The sequence below is a fragment of the Dermacentor variabilis genome, chromosome 6 (assembly GCF_050947875.1).
Source record: "Dermacentor variabilis isolate Ectoservices chromosome 6, ASM5094787v1, whole genome shotgun sequence".
NCBI lineage: Eukaryota > Metazoa > Arthropoda > Arachnida > Ixodida > Ixodidae > Dermacentor > Dermacentor variabilis.
The window spans coordinates 27,579,447-27,597,001 of record NC_134573.1 but is presented as its reverse complement, the minus strand read 5'-3'; the positions used below and the strand labels follow the sequence as shown (position 1 = coordinate 27,597,001).

Sequence of the window (17,555 nt, the reverse complement as noted above, 5' to 3'; positions counted from 1 at the left end):
AGTAGATTAAATTTTGCTAGGTAGGATGACCTCAGCAGTCATAGAGGCATTACGGAATCGGGGCGTAGACGAGCCGTATGTAAAAATACTGAAAGATATCTACAGCGGCTCTACAGCCATCGTAGTCCTCCATCAAGAAAGCAACAAAATCCCAATAAAGAAAGGCGTCAGGCAGGGAGATACGATCTCTCCAGTGCTATTCACAGCGTGTTTACAGGAGGTATTCAGGGACCTAGATTGGAAAGAATTGTGGATAAGAGTTAATGGAGAATATCTTAGTAACTTGTGATTCGCTGATGATATTGCCTTGCTTAGTAACTCAGGGGGCCAAGTGCAATGCATGCTCACCGACCTGGAGAGGCAAAGCAGAAGGGCGGGTCTAAAAATTGATCTGCAGAAAACTAAAATAATGTTTCACAGTCTCGGAAGAGAACAGCAGTTTACAATAGGTAGCGAGGCACTGGAATTGGTAAAGGAATACATCTACTTAGGGCAGGTAGTGACCGCGGATCCGGATCATGTAATCAGAAGAAGAAGAATGGGCTGGGGTGTGTTTGGCAGGCATTCTCAGATCATGAACAGCAGGTTGCCATTACCCCTCAAGAGAAAAGTGTATAACTGCTGTGTCTTACCAGTACTCGCATATGGGGCAGAAACCTGGAGGCTTACGAAAAGGGTTCTACTTAAATTGAGGACAACACAACGAGCTATGGAAAGAAGAATGATGGGTGTAATGTTAAGGGATAAGAAAAGAGCAGATCGGATGAGGGAACAAACACGAGTTAATGACATCTTAGTTGAAATGAAGAAAAAGACATGGGCATGGGCAGGACATATAATGAGGAGGGAAGATAACCGATGGTCATTAAGGGTTACGGACTGGATTCCAAGGGAAGGGAAGCGTAGCAGGGGGCAGCAGAAAGTTAGGTGGGCGGATGAGATTAAGAAGTTTGCAGGGACAACATGGCCACATTTAGTACATGACAAGGGTAGTTGGAGAAGTATGGGAGAGGCCTTTGCTCTGCAGTGGGCGTAACCAGGCTGATGATGATCATTAGTTTATTGGCTGAGTATATTTTTTACTGTAGTTTGTTACATTACTTATTGAATTAGGTTAGTTATTAGTTTGATAGTTTAGTAATTACCTATGTTTTGGTTAGGTATCAGTTGGTTAGATGTGTTGATTAGTTTAGTAATGACCAATAATTTAGTAAGAAGTTCAGTAATTTAGTAATTAGCTTAGTAATCATTTGTTACTTTGAAATGTTTCTTTTCTTTTTAGACAATTACATAAAAGAGCAACGTGAACTTGCTCTGTAGTCAGTTCCTAACAATTTAGTAGTCCAAGTGTACAATTTGAATTGTGAATTAAGTCGCTGCTGTGAACGCAGTTGAACCTGGAAATGAAACAAGGCATTGTAGTTGCTACGAAATTGTTCGTGTTTAAGTTTCTGAACACTGTACAGAAACAGTGTGGTGATTCACACACTGTGTCCCTATGTTCACCTGCCGATACAGCCAGTTGACCCTTGCACAACAGCGAGCGTACGCACAGAACGCTTGTGGCATCTGTTCGGCGTCCGCTCCAGTCCAGCTTCTACTTGTGCCAGTGCCACGATGCATCCACTGTGGGCGTTATATGAAGCTTTCCCATAGTGTTACGCGCAAGTTTCATAACCAGATGAAAAGTATTGAAGGACCCTGCTATAACCAATGTACAGCAGAACCCCATTGATACGTTTTTAGGGGACCAATTCAGAAAAAAGTAACATCTGATTGTGGCAGCACTGCTGACGACACAAAGACACCCTCACAGATAACCTTCGTTGACGTCGAGCAGGATGCCAACCAGCTATTAAAAATTTGCTCAGTGAAGCTACTTATTGCTGCCTGGCAATTAGATTGAACATGAAAATTTATTTCGAGCGGTCATAGCACCGGGAATTACTAAATGCTTATAATTTCTATCTGGTGCTTAGGTCAGATCTTTGGTAATAACAGCCTCTCTACAAGCACATGCAGCCCCTTTTCAATATCTGCATGACCTTGTATATCTAAGTAAGTGCGCAAGTTGTCCAACAACACTCAGGAACATGGGTGTGGGGTCACCCCTTGAGCGTTCATCTACTGGGTTTCGACTTTGTGAGGCACATTGAGATCGGCGACTGGTGACGATCCAAACATGGCAATGGTATTCATTGTGCTTTGCGTCGAAGGCAAAGTGATTGCCTTCAGCAGCGACAGTCAATGTCGCTGCAGACACATGATGCCATGTAGGTGGTGCACTGTCTCAGAATTCTGCATACTACTATAACAATTGGGAATAGGGAAAGTGTTATGCCCATGGTTCTGATTAGCACAAAGGTGTGTTACCAAACTGTTAGAGAATGTGCTTATATATATGGCGATGGGGGGGGGGGGGGCGATGAAATATAAGCTATGACAGCATGTGCAAATATAAGAGTGGGCCAATGGGTGCAAGCGAACGCCACTGTTCCGGCTCATCACATCATCACACGTCGTCACCTTGTCATATATTATACTTCACCCCTTCGCCCCCCTCCTCCCCATCACCATGGATATAGTAAGGGTGTTCTCTAATAGTAGTAAATGAGCTGGTAGTTTACACCACGTATGTCCACACTGTGTTCCTTTATGTTCATTCTTTAGGTCATCTGTCAATGTAATACTAAGCGCAGTGCGATCATGAAGAAGCATGAGTGGTAACACACAAAGCGGGGCACCTGTAACACGTAATTGCTTGGAATTCTAATTTAATTGTGGCGAAGCCAGTTCTTGAATGTGCTGTAGCTCTGAAAGAAGGAATCTGAATCAAGGACACCACTGTCACATACACCAATTAATGTAAATAAAAAGAAAGCATATTCTGATATGTTTTCTTATGTTTTCACTTCACACAGAAATGTAAATATGAGGGCAAAGCAGAAAGTCTTTGCCCTTATTTTTTTAGCCAAATGACAGCTGTAAATGCGAAGTCAACATATCCATTGCCAGTGGTGGACCTTTCCTGGAGCGGCCTGGCCTTATCTGCCGATAGCTCCGCGGCACAGCACTACTGCGAGTTGTTAAAGATGGCGGTTGTGCTTCACACGTCCATGGCTTACGAGCAACAAAGTGTGATTCGTTTTCTATGGAGCAAGGGACGAACACCCATCGAAATCCACAGGGAAATGCAGCCCACGTACGAGGAATGGTGTCTTGCTTTGAGAAGTGTGAGATGGTGGTGTTGCGAGTTCACAAAGGCCATGAAGACTTGCATGACAATGACTTGAAGTCAGCCAGACAAATTCTACCACAGGGGCATCTCAAGTTTAGCACTGCAATGGGACAAATGTCCGAACAGGTGTGGGGACTATGTGGAAGAATAGTGTAAGGTACGTAGAATAGTATGTGCATCTGTAATTACCTGTATGCACCTTATTTTGGCTAATAAAAAACAGGGGCAGAGGCCTTCTGATTCGCTCTTGTATGTGTCTTTTTTGAGAGAGCATGGGCACGCAAAAAAAATTGATCTGTACAGGCATTATGCATTACTTTGTTGTTTCTTTCTAGAGCACAGCTCTTTGGCGCCCCTTTCATGTCGCCCTCGCCATTGTGCCTCACCGTAACCAGCTCCGTAGGTGGGGCCAGCGCACTGCTCTAACTGCGCGTGCTCCTGGCGCCATCTCTCACGCACGGCGCGAGCCTTGCTCTCTTCGCTCCTCCTCCAATGCCACCCCTGTGCGGTGGCAATCAGAGTGCCGGCTTGGTGGTGGTTGATCTCGATGACGTGCTGCTGCCTAAGCCGAAATGCATAGCCACCGCCGCTCGCCACTGTGTGTACCTTCCCCCACCCCCTCTTTTGTGGTGGCGACCGTGCGAGAGCGCGCAGTGTTCTCCGGTTGCCAAAGCACCGGGTCGGTATCAGTGGATCAAGGTGCGCGCTTCCCAGGCCGAAACACGGAGCTGCCTTCAGTTCACTCGCTAGCAGCGTCAGTCAGTCGCTGCCATCTCTTCGTACGCGCAACGTTCCTATGTGCCTACGCGTAAAGTCCCTTGATAATTAGAAAGTAGCGACACTCTTTGAACTCTGCCGCCGCCTGTGCGACCTCCTCGCTCCTTGCGCATTCCCCCGCGGCAACCAGTTTTTCCCCCGTTTTTCTGCCCTGCCGTTGCCCTTGGAAATGCACGGATCTTGAGTTTTGCTTGTGTTTTTCTTTTTCGTTCGCGCCATTTTCCTCCTGAGCACGGCTGGCTCAGCGCTTTAGCTCTGCGTAGCGAACGTTGTACGCTGTGTTTCCTGCTCTATGTGCTAGCGCTATGCCGGGCTGTTGCGCATATAACTGCAGCAAGAAGCCTGAATATGGTTATGCCGTTTTATGATACCACAAGGAAAGCGTGACGGCTTGCGCAGGAAGCAGTGGCTGCATGACATTGGCCGAAATAACTTTGTTCCGACAAAGAACATTGCTGTTTGCGAGCTGAGGCATCTTTCTTATACCTCGTAGCAAAGCATCCCATAATGCTGCATTTTTTTTTTTCATTCTTCCGGCCTGCTCCCCAGTGTTTTTGTTGCGGTTGTCCTCAGTATGCTTAATATTCTGGGGCAGCTCCATCACCTCGTACGTCGCTAGCTGTTGTTATTCAGTCGGAAGGGCAGCATTATAGATCCTGCTTTGCGCCCTGAAAAAATTAGTGGCAAGTATACATGTGGTATTGCAGGTGATGAGCGTTAGGTAGACAACATTGAGTTTTTTTTTTTTTTTTGTAAGTTTTCAGGCGAAAGCCTTTAGATCTCTATGTTTCAAGGTCGCGTTGTAAACTGAAAGTATCACGTGACACAAGGAAGGCCAGAGGTGACCCAAAGCATGTCCAACCCTGTATAAGAGAATGATTACCCAAGTTAATTAAGTATTAGTGAGCGACATAAGGTGGATTAGGGAGGCTTAAGGTTGATTAGAGTGTATTAAAGAAGATTAAGGTGGATTAGAGTGCATTAAGAAGGTTTAAGACGCATGAATAAAAGGTTGGTCGAGGAGGATTAAGGCGGATTATGGTGGATTAAGGTGAAGGGTTGATGACAGGGTATGAAGACCGATTAGGGTGCATGAACAAGGACTAGGGAGGATTAAGGTGAATAAAGGGAAGATTAAGGTCGATCAATGTGGACAATTGTGAATTAGGGTTGATAAAGGAGGACTAAGACCGATTAGGATGGATTAGGGTAGATTAAGGTGGATTAGGTACCATGGAGCTGGATTGGGCTTGATAGAGGTGGATTAGGGTGTATTAAGGTGAATGAATAAGGATTAAGGTGGATGAAGGAAGATTAAGGCGAATTATGATGGATTAGGGTTGATAAAGGAGGATTAAGACCATACAGGGTAGGTTAAGGTGCGTTAGGGGTGATGTAGGTTGTATTAAGGTGGATTGGGAGTATTAAGGTGGATCATCATCATCATCAGCCTGGTTACGCCCACTGCAGGGCAAAGGCCTCTCCCATACTTCTCCAACTACCCCGGTCATGTACTAATTGTGCCCATGTTGTCCCTGCAAACGTCTTAATGTCATCCGCCCACCTAACTTTCTGCCGCCCCCTGCTACGCTTCCCTTCCCTTGGAATCCAGTTCGTAACCCTTAATGACCATCGGTTATCTTCCCTCCTCATTACATGTCCGGCCCATGCCCATTTCTTTTTCTTGATTTCAACTAAGATGTCATCAACTCGCGTTTGTTCCCTCACCCAATCTGCTCTTTTCTTATCCCTTAACGTTACACCTATAATTCTTCTTTCCATAGCTGGTTGCGTCGTCCTCAATTTGAGTAGAACCCTTTTCGTAAGCCTCCAGGTACTGCCCCGTAGGTGAGTACTGGTAAGACACAGCTATTATATACTTTTCTCTTGAGGGATAATGGCAACCTGCTGTTCATGATCTGAGAGTGCCTGCCAAACGCACCCCAGCCCATTCTTATTCTTCTGGTTATTTCAGTCTCATGATCCGGATCCGCCGTCACTACCTGCCCTAAGTAGATGTATTCCCTTACGACTTCCAGTGCCTCGCTGCCTATCGTAAACTGCTGTTCTCTTCCGAGACTGTTAAACATTACTTTAGTTTTCTGCAGATTAATTTTTAGACCCACTCTTCTGCTTTGCCTGTCCAGGTCAGTGAGCACGCATTGCCTTTGGTCCCCTGAGTTACTAAGCAAGGCAATATCATCAGCGAATCGTAAGTTACTAAGGTATTCTCCATCAACTTTTATCCCTAATTCTTCCCACTCCAGGTCTCTGAATACCTCCTGTAAACATGCTGTGAATAGCATTGGAGAGATTGTATCTCCTTGTCTGACGCCTTTCTTTATTGGGATTTTGTAGCTTTCTTTGTGTAGGACTACGGTGGCTGTGGAGCCGCTATAGATATCTTCCAGTATTTTTACATATGGCTCATCTACACCCTGATTCCGTAATGCCTCCATGACTGCTGAGGTTCCGACTGAATCAAACGCTTTCTCGTAATCAATGAAAGCTATATATAAGGGTTGGTTATATTCTGCACATTTCTCTATCACTTGATTGATAGTGTGAATATGGTCTATTGTTGAGTAGCCTTTACGGAATCCTGCCTGGTCTTTTGGTTGACAAAAGTCTAAGGTGTTCCTGATTCTATTTGCAATTACCTTAGTAAATACTTTGTAGGCAACGGACAGTAAGCTGATCGGTCTATAATTTTTCAAGTCTTTGGCGTCCCCTTTCTCATGGATTAGGATTATGTTAGCGTTCTTCCAAGATTCCGGTACGTTCGAGGTCATGAGGCATTGTGTATATAGGGCGGCCAATCTTTCTAGGACAGTGTTCCCACCATCCTTCAACAAATCTGCTGTTACCTGGTCCTCCCCAGCTGCCTTCCCCCTTTGCATAGCTCCTAAGGCTTTCTTTACTTCTTCTGGCGTTACCTGTGGGATTTCGAATTCCTCTAAACTATTCTCTCTTCCATTATCGTCGTGGGTGCCACTGGTACTGTATAAATCTCTACAGAACTCTTCAGCCACTTGAACTATCTCATCCATTTTAGTAACGATATTGCCAGCTTTGTCTCTTAACGCACACATCTGATTCTTGCCTATTCCTAGTTTCTTCTTCACTGCTTTTAGGCTTCTTCCGTTCCTGAGAGCCTGTTCAATTCTATCCATATTACAGTTCCTTATGTCCGCTATCTTATGCTTGTTGATTAACTTAGAAAGTTCTGCCAGTTCTATTCTAGCTGTAGGGTTAGAGGCTTTCATACATTGGCGTTTCTTGATCAGATCTTTCGTCTCCTGCGATAGCTTACTGGTTTCCCGTCTAACGGCGTTACCACCGACTTCTATTGCGCACTCCTTGATGATGCCCATAAGATTGTCGTTCACTGCTTCAACACTAAGGTCCTCTTCCTGAGTTAAAGCCGAATACCTGTTCTGTAGCTTGATCTGGAATTCCTCTATTTTCCCTCTTACCGCTAACTCATTAATCGGCTTCTTATGTACCAGTTTCTTCCATTCCCTCCTCAGGTCTAGGCTAATTCGAGTTCTTACCATCCTGTGGTCACTGCAGCGCACCTTGCCGAGCACGTCCACATCTTGTATGATGCCAGGGTTAGCGCAGAGTATGAAGTCTATTTCATTTCTAGTCTCGCCGTTCGGGCTCCTCCACGTCCACTTTTGGCTATCCCACTTGCGGAAGAAGGTATTCATTATCCTCATATTATTCCGTTCCGCAAACTCTACTAATAACTCTCCCCTGCTATTCCTAGTGCCTATGCCATATTCCCCCACTGCCTTGTCTCCAGCCTGCTTCTTGCCTACCTTGGCATTAAAGTCGCCCATTAGTATAGCGTATTTTGTTTTGACTTTACCCATCGCCGATTCCACGTCTTCATAAAAGCTTTCGACTTCCTGGTCATCATGACTGCATGTAGGGGCATAGACTTGTACTACCTTCAATTTGTACCTCTTATTAAGTTTCACAACAAGACCTGCCACCCTCTCGTTAATTCTATAGAATTCCTGTATGTTACCAGCTATGTCCTTATTAATCAGGAATCCGACTCCTAGTTCTCGTCTCTCCGCTAAGCCCCGGTAGCACATTACGTGCCCGCTTTTTAGCACTGTATATGCTTCTTTTGTCCTCCTAACCTCGCTGAGCCCTATTATATCCCATTTACTACCCTCTAATTCCTCCAATAACACTGCTAGACTCGCCTCACTAGATAACGTTCTAACACTAAACGTTGCCAGGTTCAGATTCCAATGGCGGCCGATTCCAATGAGCATTAAGGTGGATTAGGGTAGACTAAGGTGAATTAGGGTTCATTGAGTATTAAGACCCATTAGTCTACTATTATTCTCCTAATGTACATTAATCCACATTCATCGACCTTAATCCTCATTCATTCACTTTAATCCACCATAATCCACGAAAGTCCTCTTTAATGCACCCTAATCCACCTTCGTCGACCTAAATCTCTAGCCCTCCTTAATGCACATTAATCCTCCTTAATCAACCCTAATGCTTTCTCATTCAATTTAATCCACCCCAATCCACAATAACCGTCCTTAATTCACCTTAATCCACCCAAATCTACATTCATCTACCTTAGCCCACCCTAATCCCCCTTAATCCACCATAATCATCCTTCATTCACTTTAATTCACCCTAGCCGATCATAATCCTCCTTAATGCGGCTCAATCCTTCTTAATCCACCCTTATCCTTCATGCACTTTAATCCACTATAATCGTCCTTAATGCGCCTCAGCGCACCCACCCTAATCTACCTTCATCGACCTTAATCCAACCTTGTCCTCCTTTATGCACCTTAATCCACTCGCGGGATCGAATCCCGGCCACGGCGGCCGCATTTCGATGGGGGCGAAATGCGAAAGCACCAGTGTACTTAGATTTAGGTGCACGTTAAAGAACCCCAGGTGGTCGAAATTTCCGGAGTCCTCCACAATGGCGTGCCTCATAATCAGAAAGTGGTTTGGCACGTAAAACCCCATAATTTAACCTTAATCCACCTTCATTCACCCTAATTCACTGTCATCGACTTTAATCCACTTTAATACACCCGAATTCATCTTAATCCAATCACTAATCAATTATTACTTTGCCAATCGTTAATCATCTCTTATGCGCGGCTGCACATGCTTTGGTTCGCTTCCCGCCTTCCTTCGGTCACATGCTATTTTCTGTAGCTCACAACGGGACCTTGAAACAGAGGTCTAAGGCTTTCGCTTAAGCCACACACAAAGGGATGTGTCGCAAACAATACTAGCTCAGACACACGAAGTAAAGCATCTGATCACGTGGCAGAAAAATTGTGTTGAGTATAGAAATCGCCTTAAGGCTCCCTTTACATCTGTATACCCCGTTCATACGGCTTTAAGAAAAAAACCAACCTCCTCATAAACATTGCCTCCAGCATTATCGATGCTGTTATTAGCATTTCTCAAAATTTTCAACCCCATTGGGGCACGCAACTGGCCCAAAATAACACGCCTCCATAGAATCCTGCAGCCCGTCCCCGGGAGCCCAGGAGAAAAAGCACGCCGTGCGTAGCCGCCGGGCGAGGAGAATCGAGGAAAGCGCCGCGAGGAGGAGAGTGTCGCTACTTTCAAATAATCCAGGGGTTTTACCTACGCACTGCCTCCCGCGACCTCTCGATAAGCGAGGCAGTTGCACCAAGCTATGCTCCGTTTGCGGCAGCTGGAGCGAAATGTTCCGCATGAGACGGATTGTCCAAGGCTCACAGACTGATATATTACTATATAATCTGTCTGCCTATATAAACAGTTTATCCTCAGCTAGTTCTTTCTGAGCCATGAGCGAGGCAGCCGGTAGACGTCCTTCGTCTGCCGCCGCTGCTAAATGAGCTGCCCCGAGCAGAGGCCCAGCGCTGTCACCACCAGAATCCAGAGGTGCGCTACGCCAAACCAGGCATTGGTGCAGCAAGTCAAGCATATATCCATCTATTTCTCCGACCACAAAGCTTCCTTCATGACAATCAAGAACTGGGAGTGGAGTGCTTCTTGAAGAAGGAATATGAGTGAAGAATGAAAAGCTGTCTGTAACTGTACATACACATCTTGCTCGAATTCTCTGCCTCAATATTGGCCTCGAGCTCCACCACTGGAAAAGTTGGCGCCACCGTCGGCGTGACGTGCTATTGGAGATCACGTGGACATAGCGGCCGCGTCGGCTGCTTTGAGAGCGCCGAAGCAAGCTGAGAACGAGAGTTCAAATTCCCTCGTACGCTGCGGTCCTCATTTAGTGGGGAGATTTTCCCGCTTCAAGTCTCTCCTTTACAACGCTTGAAAGCACTAGAATAGGTAGTGGCTGCCTTTGAAGGCGCGCAACATGGTAGGCTACTGCTCGGTGCCGCAGTGCCGGACGTACGCAACGGAGCCCGGTGTCAGCCAAGCTTATTCACACGTAGCCGCAGGACAAGAAGCTGCGTGAAGCTTGGCTCGCAAAACATAAAACCGGCAAACAGTTATCGGCTACAACTCGGGTATGCAGCAAGCACAGACGCGAGAAAGATTTCTGCTACGGCGCCGGGTCTGCGATGTTCGGAAAACGCGCGCTGAGACGCTCGGCCGAGTCCGCTGCCCGACTAATTTCATGACGGTCTGGTCTAGGAACTTGTCGATGCTATAGATACTGGCAAGTTCACTGGAATGGAAAGGGAGCGGTAAGACGCACATTAAAAAAAGGCATGGCATATGGTCATGTTTGTACCTGTTATGAATTAATGCACTGGATTATACAAAAAAGAAGCAGCGGGAATCGCACGCTGAGAACACCGATAAACATACAGTGCAACGCAACTCGACAAATAATATGGAAACGTCCAAGAATATAGAAGAAAAAAAAAAGATTGAATCGTCACGACGGCACATCACAGTCCCCGTAGATGTCGAAGTCTCTACAATTAAATTATTTTGGACAACTCTGATAGCACCCACGCAACAATTAATGGTTGCTTTTATACTGTCAAAGGCTCATATTCTGCGGCCTAAAGCTCATGGCACGGTGCGAAAACGCGCTCACAGTGAAAGCAAAACATTGTTCGCGGACATGCATGCAGACGCGCAGTCGGTCACTGCGAACCCATGCGATCGCTGCATTGAGGCTTCATTCTGTTATGCCCCATTTGGTTATACAGACAGCCCACTCTAACAACATATTTCACATAGTTTACTCTCAGCGTTTGGCTACCTTTTACGCAAGAAGCTGGTTCGGGAGACATCCATCGCGGCGACCGCGCGCAGTGGCGTTCACTGTACGTATTCGGTAAAGAGATAGCGTCTGTAAACGATTCTGTGCTTGCAGTTTGCCCAAGATTATTATTTAGACAGTAAAAAAAACTTCTCTCATTTCGAAAGTACTTACAAAAATGTCCGCGAGAGCTCACGCGTGGAGTTTTCAATGAGCGCTGACAGCAAAACCTATGAGGAGCGCGCGGCGTGATCCCTCATACTACGCCAGCGAGCCGCTTCCGATAGATGGCGACTCCTTAACTCCTCGCCGCCAATATCATAAAGCCGAAACAGCTGAAGAGCTGCACTCAAATTTCGCATTAGGAAGCAACGTAATCATCGGCAATTCTTTTTTTGATGGTATAGTTCTACATATGCACATGCGGGTGCTGTATGTTTTTGCCATTCTTGCTATTATTGAAAAAGTCAACCGCTGTGAGGCAGCAGCTATCTCATGCCGCTCATAACTCATTGGCTTTATAACTTTGCACTGTCGTTTTCAAGCCATCAATGAGATATTGGACAGACCTTCAATTCTCCTGACCTATCACTGTATTAGCAAAAGTTCATTCATTCATTCATTCATTCATTCATTCACAATACCCTCAAGGCCCATTGGGCGTCATAGAGGGAATGGTTAAAATGTACATAAAGAAAAACATCAGCAACAACAAAGCATTAGCACGAAAACAAAAATTCCTAAAAAATGTTGGACTTAGCACATGACAAGTACACTCAAATAAAGCAAATGTAAAACAACAAATGAAAAACAAAGTATTAGTGGAGATATTGTTACTCAACTAGTCTGAAGTATGTAGTCAGTAACGGCAGCCTTGAAAATCATTGTCTTCTGTGCAGGTGATTGACGAGGTTCTTCTTGATTCAGTGTCGATTTGAGACATGATTCGTTGAGTCGACAGATGGAGGTTAACTCACTATAGGCCGATTCTTGAACCAGCAAAAAAAAGCGTTTAAATTGCAAGTGTGTAAGCATGCTTTTTGCTTGCTTTGTAAATAAAATATTCAATATACCCCTTCTTTTGTGTGTGTATGTCTGTGATATGGTGCGCACATGTCATCTTTGCTTCTGCATGAGAAATATTGAATGTGCATAAATATGTCCACCCTTTTTTTCATGATCATTGTTTATTGTCTTAAAGACCCCCAATTTTTCTTATAAATGAAGTTAGCGCTTGTGTGTGTCCACTCACTTTTCCCCGCCAATAGGCGGGGAAAAGTGAGTGGACACATAGTGAGTTAGTTAACCATTGCAAGTTATTCTATTCAATGGGCCACCTCATTTTTTCAGAAAGTGTTGTCTATCAACTGAAGTAGTCGCACTACATTTGACCGATGTCCTTTCATATTTTCAACATGCACTCCAAGGCACCAGAGTGTCTCAAGCACTGCCACATGTTGCAGCAACCGACAAAGCACAGTGATTATGCCGGTCAACTCTGGGCTTAGTAGAACGATCATGGTGGCTTGTTGGTATACAGTGACTTTAAAGTGGTGCAAGAAAGAGACTCAACACCTTTGGTACTGCTAAGCCATTTACTGTTTACAACGCAGTTAATAGAAACTTTTAGCGGTATACACAAGGGAATTTGTGCAATATCGGGTTACTGGACGCTGATAGTGGCATCTTACAATGCTTTATTTAACCACAATGCTTTATAGATATATCCTTCTGGAAAAGCATTCGATTAAAAAGGCATCGTATTCAAGACTACGCTGCTGTCGAAAATTTACGCCAGCAGTGAAGTAGAACACGCTTGGTTACTGCAATGCCAACCCTGTTGGTCAGATTGAACTCTGCGCCACCAACCTGGGTATTTATACCTCTGGCGATTCAGTAATCCAAAAACAGCGAAATGTTCACAGTGAAACTCTCAAATCACACGGCAAAAGGGTGACAATTGTGACGTGATGATGATTGCACAATGTGATGACTACACTCCGTTGACTGAAATCTAAGAGAAATGCTGAGAATGACTGCTGTACAGAAAGTCTCATACCAATCTTGAAATCTCACTCTCAGTTCTCCGACTGTATGCCAAGTCTTTAATAAGAATGATTTACAATTGGCACAAAGTGTAAATTCATGGCAACTCAAGTTTGGTTCCATGTGACACAGCAGCTTTGTACAGTAAAAGAAACAAAGGCAAAATAAACTGAAGCAATGAACTTGACTTTTACTGCTCCGTAACAAATAATGCATGCTAATGCATTGGCTACCAGGTTTGGGAGTGCAGTTTCCACTATCACTTTTAACACTGCATTTAACTCCTGCCAATGCTGATACTAGCAGCATGCTGCATAAATTTTTTTAAAACATTAACATCAATTACTCCATACACTTGAGTTATACAAGCTGCTAGTCTGCTCAAAACTAGAACATGCTACATATACCAGAGACCCTCAACACAAGATTAGGTGCCAAAAAACTTCTCAGAGTGCAGAATCGTGCAGTACAATTTTTGTTATTTTGGGTATGCCTGCCTATCCAACATATCTTTATGTGCATTTTTTCATACCACCCGATTACTGCTACTGTTTCACTTTTTTGTCTAAACTGCACTTATGCTACAAGTTTCTTTGTGTAGCAATAAGCTGGGACAGTTTCATGAAGTTTGCCTAAAGAAACAGTGCTTTTCAATGGGACAGGAGGAGATGACCATTCTATAAATCTGATGGAGAGCTAGTGCACGGTTCAGTAGGCTATTTTCTGCATACAGATTCATCCAATCAACAGTTTTCTATATTTTGGTAACCTGCAGATTTGTCATTTCAGTTTACACAAAAAAAAATTCTTTTCCAGGTGGACTTTGTGGGCCCCCCATTGGGCCCCCCATTTTACACATTGAATTTCACATTGGAAGTTACTTTTTCTTAAATATTCATGTTAAATTTGATTCAAAGCTTTCAGTAGTTCAATAACTCTAGCTGACATTAACACAGCTCACAATTCCAATTAGGTCAGGAGAACATATTCAAAAGATGGCTCAAGGAAGAAGAATATGGCTAAGTATAGCTCCATTTGATTCACCCTGCACCTCAAAAAAAAATTTATTCTGGGGTTGTACGCGTGAAAACAACAATCTGATTATGAGGCATGCCACAGTGGGGGCTCCGGATTAATTTTGACCGCCTGGGGTGGTTTCACGTGTGCCTAAATGAAGAGAGTTTCTGCATTTCACCAAAACGAGGCATCCGTGACAAGGATCAAACCCTCGAGCTCAGCAGTGCTAAAAAAAAGTCTGCACCCTTTGGAGCTCATCTTGTCCCCAAACAATAATTGTCATCCAGCTTGCGTGCTTTTCCTTTCTTTAACACTGTGCACCTTGCTCTTTCACACCGTGAACCGCATGTGTGTTATCAGCGTGACAGCATTCCGGACAGGACAGTAGCAAGCACAGAGTTTTAAGGAAGGAAATCAAGCCAGACAGATGAGTACTGTTTTTAACGGAGTACAACAACTGGGCTGCCAGGGATGGCATGTTCCCCTGCACTTTGCAAAGTCCCGACAGTTCAGCGCCAGTTCTTACTCATGCAGACCTGGCATGGAACAACTGGCACGGCACCTTGTCCTGCACAACGCCCGCTCTGGGCGAAATGAATGGCGACATACAGATGACACCAAACCGAACTGGTGAAAGGAAAGGCGAAGTTCAGCACCTCCTGAACTGATTCCGAAAGTGCAGGTAAATCAAATGGACCTTGTCGCTCAATACAGATGCCTCATGTATGAAGCTCTGCAGCGAGTTGAGTGCAAAGAGTGCAGATATGCTCAAAGGTGCTGACACACAATCACTGTTTGTGCATTTTTTTCAGCACACAACTGTTCACAGCTGTGCTTGTTGCAACCACGAAGAAACCCAACAGTCCGCCAGAAGTCTTTCTAATATGGCAGGCTCTGCTCAGTGGCGTGCATTCATCCTGAGCTGTTTGCACATGCTACTCCCAACCACTTGTCTCTGTGAACCTCGTGTAGCTGCGAGCTGACAATCGGCAGGAACAGCACACACTCAAGAGAATAGCATGTCAGACCAGAATGATGATGTAGTGTCCTTTTGGACACATTCTTTTGTCCATGAGCTACTGTGCTCCACCTTACATTGTTGACAGAGTGACTGGCCAATGCTTGCAACACGCTGCTAAGAAGTGCAGGTGCACGCACTTTCAAGCATGAAGAGGGCAGGATGAATAGGAGGCACTTTATCTCCACAAAGCCCCACACTCAGCCTCGTACAGAGCAGGCAACATTGCAAATACTAGACAGGCTTCTTGCATTCACTACAAAAAAATAGTGCGTCACATATAAAAGAAATATACAGGCACGCATCATGTAGTTCGACGTAACATTAAGTCTCGTACCCTTATGCTGTGAAATATGATATATTAATTATTACACTAAAGGCATCGCATGTCTGAACCTATTTACCACCAAACGAGCGGAGTGGCGTGGTCCTGTAGCCACGGTGCACTGCTTGCACACACACACACGACGCGAATGCAGCACACGTCACTTACAACAGAGCATGTTTCTTACACTCAAATAAAGCAAATGAAAAACAAAGTATTAGTGGAGATATTGTTACTCAACTAGTCTGAAGTATGTAGTCAGTAATGGCAGCCTTGAAAATCATTGTCTTCTGTGCAGGTGCAGGTGCAGCGGTGGCGTAGAGGTAGAACACCCGCCTCGCGTGCAAGAGGTCCGTGGTTCGAATCCTGGTGCCGGCAATTTTCCACCGGATTAAAAAAAAAAAAGAAAAAATCCGCGTGTTGATCAAATTGCACAAACAGGCCTGGAGTGTGGCCTGATCCCGTTGACCAGAACCAGTAACGCACTCCCTCACCAGAGCAGGATTGGCCACCCTGGTGCAGTACTTGGCCACAACCTCCTATATGAACACAACAATCAAACCCCGGCCCTCAGTCCCCAGCAGCTGCGAAACAACTGACCACGGCGGCGGTCAGACCTGCGACGCAGCAGAGGGTGCTAAGAATCACTGGCTCCGGACAGGCCGCCATTGGAATATGAACCTGGCAACGTTTAACGCTAGAATGTTATCTAGTGAGGCGAGTCTAGCAGTGCTATTGGAGGAATTAGAGGGCAGTAAATGGGATATAATAGGGCTCAGTGAAGTTAGGAGGCCAAAAGAAGCCTATACAGTGCTAAAAAGCGGGCACGTCCTGTGCTACCAGGGCTTAGCGGAGAGAAGAGAACTAGGAGTCGGATTCCTGATTAATAAGAATATAGCTGGTAACATACAGGAATTCTATAGCATTAACGAGAGGGTGGCAGGTCTTCTTGTGAAACTTAATAAGAGGTACAAAATGAAGATTGTACAGGTCTACGCCCCTACATCCAGTCATGATGACCAGGAAGTCGAAAGCTTCTATGAAGACGTGGAATCGGCGATGGGTAGAGTGAAAACTAAATACACTATACTAATGGGCGACTTTAATGCCGAGGTAGGCAAGAAGCAGGCCGGAGACAAGGCAGTGGATGTCTCATTTTCCCTTTATTCATTGCTTCTCTCCACCTTGCGGGTTTCCGCAGAACTACTACGTCAAACTCTTGCCTTTGCTTCATGTTGTCGACAAATTCGACTTCACCCTGCCATCTGCTAGCCGCCTGGTTAGCTCAGATGGTAGAGCAGCTGCCCCGGAAAGGCGGTGGTCCCGGGTTCGAGTCCCGGACCAGGACGAATTTTTCTTCAACTATGAGGCTTTTCTTTCGAGGAACCCGTATGGGTTTCCTTTGTAGCAATTGCTACGAACGGGTGGATGTCTCATTTTCCCTTTATTCAAGGCAGTGGGGGAATATGGGATAGGCACTAGGAATAGCAGGGGAGAGTTATTAGTAGAGTTTGCGGAACAGAATAATATGAGGATAATGAATACCTTCTTCCGGAAGGGAACGGAAGAAACTGGTACATAAGAAGCTGATTAATGAGTTAGCGGTAAGAGGGAAAATAGAGGAATTCCAGATCAAGCTAGAGAACAGGTATTCGGCTTTAACTCCGGAAGAGGACCTTAGTGTTGAAGCAATGAACGACAATCTTGTGGGCATCATTAAGGAGTGTGCAATGGAAGTCGGTGGTAACTCCGTTAGGCAGGATACCAGCAAACTCTCGCAGGAGACGAAAGATCTGATCAAGAAACGCCAATGTATGAAAGCATCTAACCCTACAGCTAGAATAGAACTGGCAGAACTTTCGAAGTTAATCAACAAGCGTAAGACAGCTGAGATAAT

At 45.0% G+C, this 17,555-nt stretch overlaps 1 protein-coding gene across 1 annotated transcript in view; it reads right to left on the bottom strand.

Moving 5' to 3' along the window:
* Positions 1–12,335: 12,335 nt before the first annotated feature.
* LOC142584702 (putative enoyl-CoA hydratase) overlaps positions 12,336–17,555 on the bottom strand; it is a 78,875-nt gene continuing 73,655 nt past the window's right edge. The window contains exon 8 of the mRNA XM_075694905.1: positions 12,336–16,024. The gene's annotated coding sequence lies outside the window, so the exon portion shown is untranslated. The remainder of the gene's footprint in view (positions 16,025–17,555) is intronic.